Source organism: Nothoprocta perdicaria, unplaced genomic scaffold (genome assembly GCF_003342845.1).
Source record: "Nothoprocta perdicaria isolate Ctin4 unplaced genomic scaffold, notPer1 scaffold_93, whole genome shotgun sequence".
Lineage (NCBI taxonomy): Eukaryota > Metazoa > Chordata > Aves > Tinamiformes > Tinamidae > Nothoprocta > Nothoprocta perdicaria.
The window spans coordinates 2,351,816-2,361,067 of NW_020456232.1; positions in this window are offsets into that span (position 1 = coordinate 2,351,816).

The window sequence follows — 9,252 nt, forward strand, 5'->3', positions numbered from 1 at the left end:
TTCTAAGGGCCTGGGCAGAGCAAGATGGAGTTGGCAGCGACGTGTGTCATCCATCCATGGACATTGGCAGCCCCTGTGAGCCATGACAACGCTTTCCTCCGGAGGCCAAGAGCTGAGTTTACAGTTTCAAGGCAAGTAATTACCTTTCGGAGGCAATAACCAGCACTTCCGAAGAGCAGCTGCTTCAGGTGGCTCAGGAGCAATGCAAAGTACGTGGATAGAGCCTGGCACACATGTCTGGGCTCTGCTCATTTCCAGGAAGAGCTGTGTTTTGACATAAGGCTGGCCATTTGCCCCATATTTAGGGGGAAATCTATATTTATTGTGTTCCAAACTTGATTACTTTTTGCACTACTTTTATTTTTTTTCTTGAAGCAAGCACTGCAGTTAAGCTGTGTTCGTTTTTGAATGTGCCTTGTAAAATGYAGAGAGCAAGTTTCAGTGTCTGCAAACCCAAGCGGATCAGAACCTGGGAACTCCAGGATTTGCACTGCAGCTCTCTGCAGCGATGGATACGTGGAGGTCCAACGTGGCCAGGGCTTCCCTGCAAACACTGCCTGGTCTGCTGTTGCCATCTGCTGGATAAATCCTCATGATGTGAAGTCTGATGAAAAAGGAGGGGTCTGGTTTCATTCTTGTCCCTAGAACTTATTTTTGCATCATAAATATAAATCTATATAAGTACCCTGCATATATTTATATTTAATATATGTAATATTATAGATATGCTATGTATACTTTATACCCATATATTATAAATATATTACATATATTTTAATATATATTACATATATTTATTTCTAAATTATCATGCCTGGCAAAGTATGTCTGCAGTACTCTTGGCCAGCATTTTCTGAGGTATTGGATGTAATTTTCCTCTTGGGTATATTTTACACACTGTAAGAGTCTTTTCAAGAGTCATTCCTTTTCTTAAAGACTCTAGTCATTTTGCAAAAGGTGAAAGTGTGCAATATTGTGGGACATGTTAAGTCTTTTGTTTGCAACACTGAAAGCTCTAAGAGAGATAGGTTGCCACTTGCCCCTGGCATTTTTAGCACCATGTCATCAGGCCCCAATCTAATCTACAAGATGTAATCACCATGGTGTTAAATCCTTGCTGGTAGCCCATCACCTCCGGCTTGTAGGCTTGTTAACGTGAACCTGAGCTGGCGGTGGCAGGAAGGTTTTAGCAAATGCCTCTGTTGTTGATGGGGCTTTAAAATCTTGTCCTTGTCCTCAAAGTCAACGGGGTGTGAATCCACCCACCCCACAGCTGAGAATAACAAGACCTGCTCGCTCTTCAAGCTCTACTTTTACTATATATAAATGCTCTTGCAATGTGCCTTTGGGTTTCAGATCAAGAGACACTTGCATTTGGACCTTTGATGGAGGTGATGTGGCCTCTCCTGGGTGTCACTGCTGCAGAGGTGCTACTTTTCTGGTCCCCAGCTCTGCACACTGCAGGAGCAGTCCATCCTTTGCTCTGCATGGACAGGCCAGRTGAAGGAGGTATGAAGTCCAAGTTTGGTATCCCAGGCTCAAGCMAGTTCTTGACTCTGTTCACTGGCCTCTTGCTGGTTCAGCATGGGGCAGAAGGAGCTCCTAGCTCCTTCTCCTCTCTGGCTGTTAATTAATCACCTTCTATTAACCCACATGCTCTGCTTTGCTGCAGAGCTAAGTGTCTTTAATTACACTGATCCACTGTTTTCAAATGAGTGCAGACCCCAAACAGCTGCTGTGGCTCATAATACTTTTTGTGTGATGTTGCAGAGGCTCAGCAACCTTTCTGTGTCTTGCCCTCCTGATCTGTTCCCTTCTTCACTTCTGCTGCTCCTTTTCCTATAGATATCTAACACTGCATCAATACTTGCTTTGATCCTTCCACAAAAGCTGATGCATGGGTTCTTGCTGCTCGATTCAAAAGAACCTCCTGTAACCAGCTTTTACCTTCTGTGCAAGGACTATTTTAATCAATTACCCAGTCAAGGAGCTCTTGAACTGCATCTTCAGGGCATATGTGTTTCTCCTCAGATGCTCATCCTGATGTAGCTAAGATGCGTAGGGGACTCCTTGAAGTACCAGCCTGTCTGTTGCTTTCCTGCTCCTACTTCTTGCTGGGATAGCGTTATATTTAAATGGGTTTTGACAGGCTTTCAAACACCAGCTCCCCAAGCAGGTCCTTTTCTCCTGGTTAAAGGTTAAAGAAGGCTTTCAACAGTACTCCCAGCACAAGTTACTTAGAAGTGTAAGTGGAAAGTGGCCTGCCAGCTTYGGTGAGTGGGAAGTCTCTCTGGAGTTCACTCTTCGATCTTGGTGCTGCTGTGCTTGCTAAATATGAATAGGCTGTCTGAAAAATGTGCTTAAAGCTAATTGAGTGCCAGCTTTGATACATTAAAATGACACTGCAATGATGTTGGGGGTACAAAGCTACTGGAGCAAATTAATGTTGGACAGACTTTGGGTGGACTAGTTCTTTCCCAAGCACTATTGTCTATGCTGATTTATCCACCAAGGTTTTTGTCCTATAGATAAACCTGACCTTGTATTTTGATTCCTTTGCAGCAAGTCTGACTCTTCTTGTGCGTAAGTAACAGTAGTAAATCCATAGGTGAGGATTTAGGTGTGAAATCGAATRCTTTTCCATATCTAAAATTTAGCTGTTTCATCAAGCAGGCAGTTGAGAGAGACTGTGGAGCTAAATAAAACATCATATSAGAGTTGTTCAGTGGGTCTACACTTTAAGCATCTTCTCATTGCTTGGTATCCTTCCATCCTGCTTGTAATGGCTCTGCCTGTCTGCAGTTGACTGCAGGTCAGCTACCACTGACTAGTTTTGTATTTCTTTAGATGATTTCTGAAGAGATACAATCTTTGTACCTTTGATTCTCTACAAAAGATGCACATTATCTAAAAGATGAGTATTCTAAAGGAAAATGATTCTAGTTTTCTTTCCCCACATGTCCCCCCACAGCTCTTCAAACAAAATCCTGCTTGCCAGCCTGGCAGTGCTGCCCAGCTAAATGAAGAAGCTGCAGAACCTGCGTTTATTGGGGTTCTCATTTCCTTAATACTACTGCACTAGAAATCTTTGTGGTTGAAGTGTGCAGACTTAAAACAACTTGGCAATGGGTCAGTAAACTGTTGTAAGACTGTGTTTCCTTCTGGGATTTGGTCCAAAACCCCCTGACCACATGAAAATGCCATGGCATGTCCAAGAGGACCCTGATTCATATGTGATAAGCAGTATCCAGCTAAAGAAAATGTCTTATGCTTTTATTCCTTATCTCTTTTAGAAATATTTAAATATTTTATTTTATATTTTGTTACTGAATTTCTATATTTAAACGCTTTATCTGGAATCTCAGTTTGGARTATCACTTTCAGGGTCCAATTTTCCTTGTCTCCAATACTACACTCAGAATCTGGGGCTCTTATTATGTATCTGAACACAGATCAGATAGGGARTCTGCATTATGCTATATAAATATAATTTTCCATGGAATCTACTCCACTGAAAAGTGCAGGGACAAGTCAACTTTTTATTTTACTCTTTGTCTTTCCTTAGTCTCTGATGTATAGGACATTCAGCAATGCCTGCCAGTTACTTTCATCCTGTTCTGTTTAAGCTTTTGACTGGTATGTTGTAAGATTTGGACAACTTATCTGTTGTTCTCTATGATGTTTTTTAAGGTTATTACATGATGTGGCAGTTACGTTGGTGACATCTTAAGGCATGTCCTCCATTTGTGTCTCATTATCTTGCCATTCTCACTGCCTGAGGTTGGCCCATCCTAGTTGGATCTCTGATGCAGAGGAGCCRAATTGCCAGCTCACATGTAGGCTGGCACTCGCTTTGCAGTAACTTTTTCTATCCATTTGCTGGTGTAGGTTTCCATGTCTCTGCTGAATAGAGTAGCATGGCTCTGTTATTGGCAAATTCTTTCATCAGTGAAAAAAACCCACTCTGAAAGGTACTTGAAATCACTTTTTGGTTTTGTTGTTTGATATTCATCACTTCATCATCTTCATTGTCCCTCCAGGTGCTCCCATCTCCCCAGGGCTGACAGCATGCAGGGCAGGAGGACCCTCTCCATCCACGGGCAGATGGCTCCGCACAAGCTTTTGTGGGAACACTGGGAAAGTCAAGGAACCGCAGCTCCGTGGGAGGCGCAGGATGAGCAGCACGGTGCTGGTTCATTGCCACGTCCTCTATGTGCTGGGCAGATGGAGGAGTCAAAATAACAGGTCTCCCTATCTGAGGCTTTAAAAATAAGACTCTCTTTTTTTTTTTTCTTTCTGCCTTTCAATTGTTACATAAAAATTCCCCTTGGAAGGCCAAAGGCAGTTGTTTTCTTAGGACAAGGAAGGCAGAAGCAAAACAGGCAAAAATATCAATCAGATAAGTCTAGGGGAAAAAAATGTTTAACCTATTTTTTGCCTCTCTCAMGCAGCCAAGTGCTCTAACAGGAAGGGAATGCAGAGTTCTAGCAGGGGAGGGGAACAGGGTTAGACACCAAAAACCCCCTTAGTGCTTTGGTGGGGACAGCAGCTCCCCTCATGTCCTGAGAGCACCCTGACCATCCCCATGCCGTGCGGTGGATGCACTGCCCCTGCCATCCCAGGGGAACATGGAAAAGGTTGGGATGCAGACACACTGCAGGGTACAAAGCAGGGCGATGGGGGTCTGGGGGTCTGCAGTTGTGTCCCCTTGTCGCGAGGTGGCGGGGACGTGACGCTCCGGCGGGCGTCCTGCTCGGAGCACCGCTGCTTGCCTGCTCCTCATCTGAAAATCCTGGGATCTGGGAGCTCTCAGCAATCCTCTGTTGTTCTCTTTGACACCGTCCTTGGGATCGCTCAAAGGCAGGGTAATTAGTTATTTCAAAGCATCCATGTTTTACCTGTGTGCACTGGGAAAGAAAAGCAAATGCTTTATGTTCTCCTGCCTGAACGCTGAGCCAGGCAGGGGCTGTGKTGTGTTGAGGCATCTCCCCCTGCCCAGCACCAGCTGCTGCTGCTGCTTTCTGGGGAAACCCCCCAAAAATGTGATGATTAAAAAGTAGTTAGCACTTCTGTGCCAGGATGAAGACTCAGTCATAGCACCGGGTAGATTTCTCCCTAAATGACTGAAGTTAGAAAACACATTTCTTGTAATACAAAGGGAAAGTCTCAGTATTGACTGTGTTAGCTCTGTCTCACTAGAGTGAATGCAGAGCTTTAGGCTTCTGTATGCAACCATCTGAACACATATAGCACCATTTTTCTATTTCCCTGTGCTTCCCCCAGTGCTATTTCCCAGTGCTTCTTACCCTTTTGCATGCTAGAAATTTTTGTGATTTTTTTTAATTGCTTTATTATCTCATGCACATTGCAGGCTACCATGGCAGGGAGTGAAATCTCTGTCACTGTTCCTTAAATGTTTTCATACAATATTCCACCAGCAATGAGAAAATCAGACTCCTGTGCTAATAAGTTACTAATAACTGACAGGTAAATGGTTTATTGATAGAGTCCAAGCTGATTGTGGTCTCCTTATGCTCCCTTGCTTGGCAGTCTTTAGAGACAGGGTATTTTCAGGGTTTTACTCTGAGGTACCTTCAGTGAGAAATTACCCTGCTGTCATCCCATAGAAAACATCCCTCTTGTGCAGCAGGAGGTGACAACAGTGAACCTCTGGCACATAAACTCAGWTTTGCACAAAGAGCCTCCTACTCCCTACAGAGTAACCAGAACACGGAGAAGAATCTGTACAGTAGAAGCAAAAAAGAAGATAATGCATCCAAGTAGAGCAGATAACRTATTAGAAAATAATTGTCTCTGAGCCACTGTTCACTGAAAAGCATTTTACTTGCTAAGCAGCRGCCCAAAAAGGTGGGTTTTGTGGGTCAGATGACTCTTCTTTCTGCTTCATGCAGAGCCTCTGGTGTCTGTGTTTTCTCTTTGAGCTGAGGTTCACATTTCAATTTGTATGAGCAAAGAGTAATTAGAAGCTTTGCATCACAGATGCTCAGGACCAAGTAGGCATGAGCCCTTGCATCCTTCTGATGCAGGTTGAGCTAAATGATGAGCTTTTGATGAAGCCTCCTTTGAAGTTCAAGGGAGGCTCTTGATTTCAAACGACAGAGGAGAATTCAGCAGGGGATCTAACTGCTGTAGGGTTTTGCTAAGACCAAAAATGTCTTAAGACATTGGACATCGATTTGCTGGCCAAAGTTGAAAAAGAGGTTTACCCACATTGTTTTTGTTCTCTCCTCAAGATGAAATGTCTTCACACAAGCAAGTCAAAGTGTGTTATTTCAACTGCCAAGAGGGGATCACCTCCTTTAATGTTTTGTGCTTTTTTCCTGACCAAGGAATTTGGTGTGAGCTTGCCCATTGCTTCAGCCAAGGTAAATCGACATTTCTGAAGGGATAAAATATCAGCCTGAAAAGTTCCATTCATCTTTAATACAGTTTTATAGTATATAAGGGGGAAATGCAGAAAAGCAAGGGTCGTTGGATTGTGTATCAGAGATTAATATGGGCTTTCCCAATTGAGAAAGCTCTCAAGGGGATCCCCAGTTCAAAATCAGGTGTTTAACATCAAAGTGAACTTCCTTGAGAAAACCCACACCAGCTGTGGGTCTGCTGCTGGGGACAGGCCTTTAGATCTCAGAATGGGCTCATGAAAGTGATTCCAGTCCCCAGCAAATACAAATTTGGGCAGAACAATCCACCACACCTCCTGGAAGAAGATCAAAGAAATTGTCAGGAAAAAAACCAAAGATCTTCAAATTTCCCCATTTTCTGTGACGTCTTCTTTTGTTTTTTAGCACTGAGCGTGAAGAACATCCTCAAATCACAGCTTTCTGACCAGCCTGAACATACTGATGTATTCATTTCCACCCACAGCCTAGAGAAAAAAATTCCCTTTTACCAAATTCCAACTCTCTGTAGCCAGACTGGAAGTTTGAGATGTTAAATTTATGTCAGAGCCTGGGTGATTTATCCCTCTGAAGCACTGTGCAAAGCTGCCAGCACATGCAGTTGTATCTGGTCCCTGGGAGCCCTGCTTCCCTGGTTGTTCATAGCAGTAGTGACTGGAAAACAGGCTCCGTGGGAGAAAAAGCATCGCAGAATCATCAGTAAATGGGGAGGAAGGAGGGGAAAAAAAAAAAAAAAAAAGGAGCACACACAAGCTAGCAGTGATGTGCAGAGCCAGGCCTACATCCAAATTTTAGAGAGAAGTTTTCCACTRGAGGACAGAGACAGACTAGGGTAAGAGCCATAGCAAGTTAGTAATGTGGTTTGCCTTAGTGCTGTGTGACATAAACCTTTTTTTTTTGCACATTTATCTCCCACGTGCAATTTTGCACGTCAGATTTTTGCCAGTGCTGCTGCTGCTGGGGGTCCCTCAGCTGAGTTTAGTGACATGGACAGACAGACAGCTGAGCTGCAGGCACGTATTTCTATGGAGCAGGTTGTCAATTTAACACAGACAGCTCTGTAAAATCACAGCGAAAATGCCATATCTGGCCTGTGTGTTTATATATTGCTTAGGGAAGGGATTTATTGCCTTTTTTTTTTTTTTTTGACAGCAAAGCCTTAGCCCACAGCTCTATTTTCTCACTACTAAAGCTATGTTAAATCATTGAGGGGTCAGGTACAAAACTGCAATACCAATGCAGTTCACCTTTAAATATGGGCTGTCGGCTCTTCTCGGTTACATAAGGACAGGAAAAGCATCCCTAACAGCACGCTGCTGTTTTTAACTTATTCATATTACAAAAATGGGCCCAGAAAAAGGGCTCAGAAAATACAAATGCACTTTTTGTCCGAGATCATGTTGCCAAATTCCAGTCTACAGCTATTTGCAGCTGAGAAATCAAGCTCTAACTATATGGCTTATAATGAGAAAGCTGACAGGCCTTCAATTTTAGCCATTCTCGTTCACCATATACCAAATGCATTAGTACATCTAGTCCATTTACAGAAGGCATTTTCCAAGTCATTTTCTTTCATGTTTTAAAAGAGAAAATGTGAGTTTGTGGCACTCTGCTCCCCAGGACCTTTGCCTTTTTGGAGCTATAACTCAACGTGTTACCCAGTGGCAAAAAGACCGTGCTGAAACCCACATGGTTGGGCTTGGAGCCTGGGCTGCAGCAGCTGGGGCAGGTGAAGTAGAAGGATCCTTCTCCTATTAAAATATAGGGGGGTTGCTTCTTCCTAGGTTGTCTCTCTGAACAGTAGAGAGACAATCTATGCAGCTGAGCCCCTTCTCCCCTTTCCTGCATGGTGGAGATCCATTATATCTGTTCACAGCTGGGGAAACTAAGGCGTGGGGATGAACCCAATTGCCAAAGCCACCTGGGGAGCTTATATCAGAGAGGCATTGTAACATGAGGCTTTACCTGCTTGGRAGTGATCTCCTGTGGTTCCTTGAGGAGCTCTTGGCAGATGCTGTTGGGTGTTTGCTTGTTTGGCAGGTACTGTTGCTGTTGGGTATTTGTTTCTTTGGTTGTCCCTGGTGTGATGCAGACTGTGTCCTAGCCAGGCTCAGTGCTATGAGGCTAAACTGAAGAGGTTACACACCAAAAGGCAAGGTGCCCTGGGTAGCTGAGGAGCAAGAGAGTTAGAGGTCAAGTAAGTGCTTGGCTTGCTCATGAGAGAGGAACATGCACACAGGTTGACTAAATGTGCTCCTCATTTCCTACAGCAGAGCAGATGCCACAAGCTTTCCATGTGAATCCCTGCACCACTGTCCTGGCCACCTGGGCTGCACAGCTCTGGGGTCTCAGTGGTGGGGTCTCATCTTCTTCCTGCTTCAGTCTTGGCATCCCTGGGCACTGCAGCCTTGCAGCCTTTTGTTTTAATTATTTTTTTATTTATATTATAATTCTATGTTCTATATATTTTTATAAGTAGAATTCTATATTCTAATRTATTTATATTTCTGTGTCTTCCTATCTATGGCTCTACATGACTTGTTTTTGGCTCCCTCTGGGAGAGCTGCAGGGCAGCTGGCAGTAGGAGCTGCCAGGAGTTTTCTTGGGGAGTCTGCTCCTTTACAGGCCGTACTTAAGCCAGTAAACCCAACATAAGGGTCACTGCTTTGGAAAGAAGCAGAAGCTTTATTTCCAGGTGCAATTTATATATTAAGGAGATGCCTACCTATGGTAAAGACTAGTGCAGGCCTAGTAAAAGACTGTTTTCCCTCCCTAAATTTGCCAAATTCTGGTAAAATCTCATTGCAACATGCAAAAAACCATGAGTCTG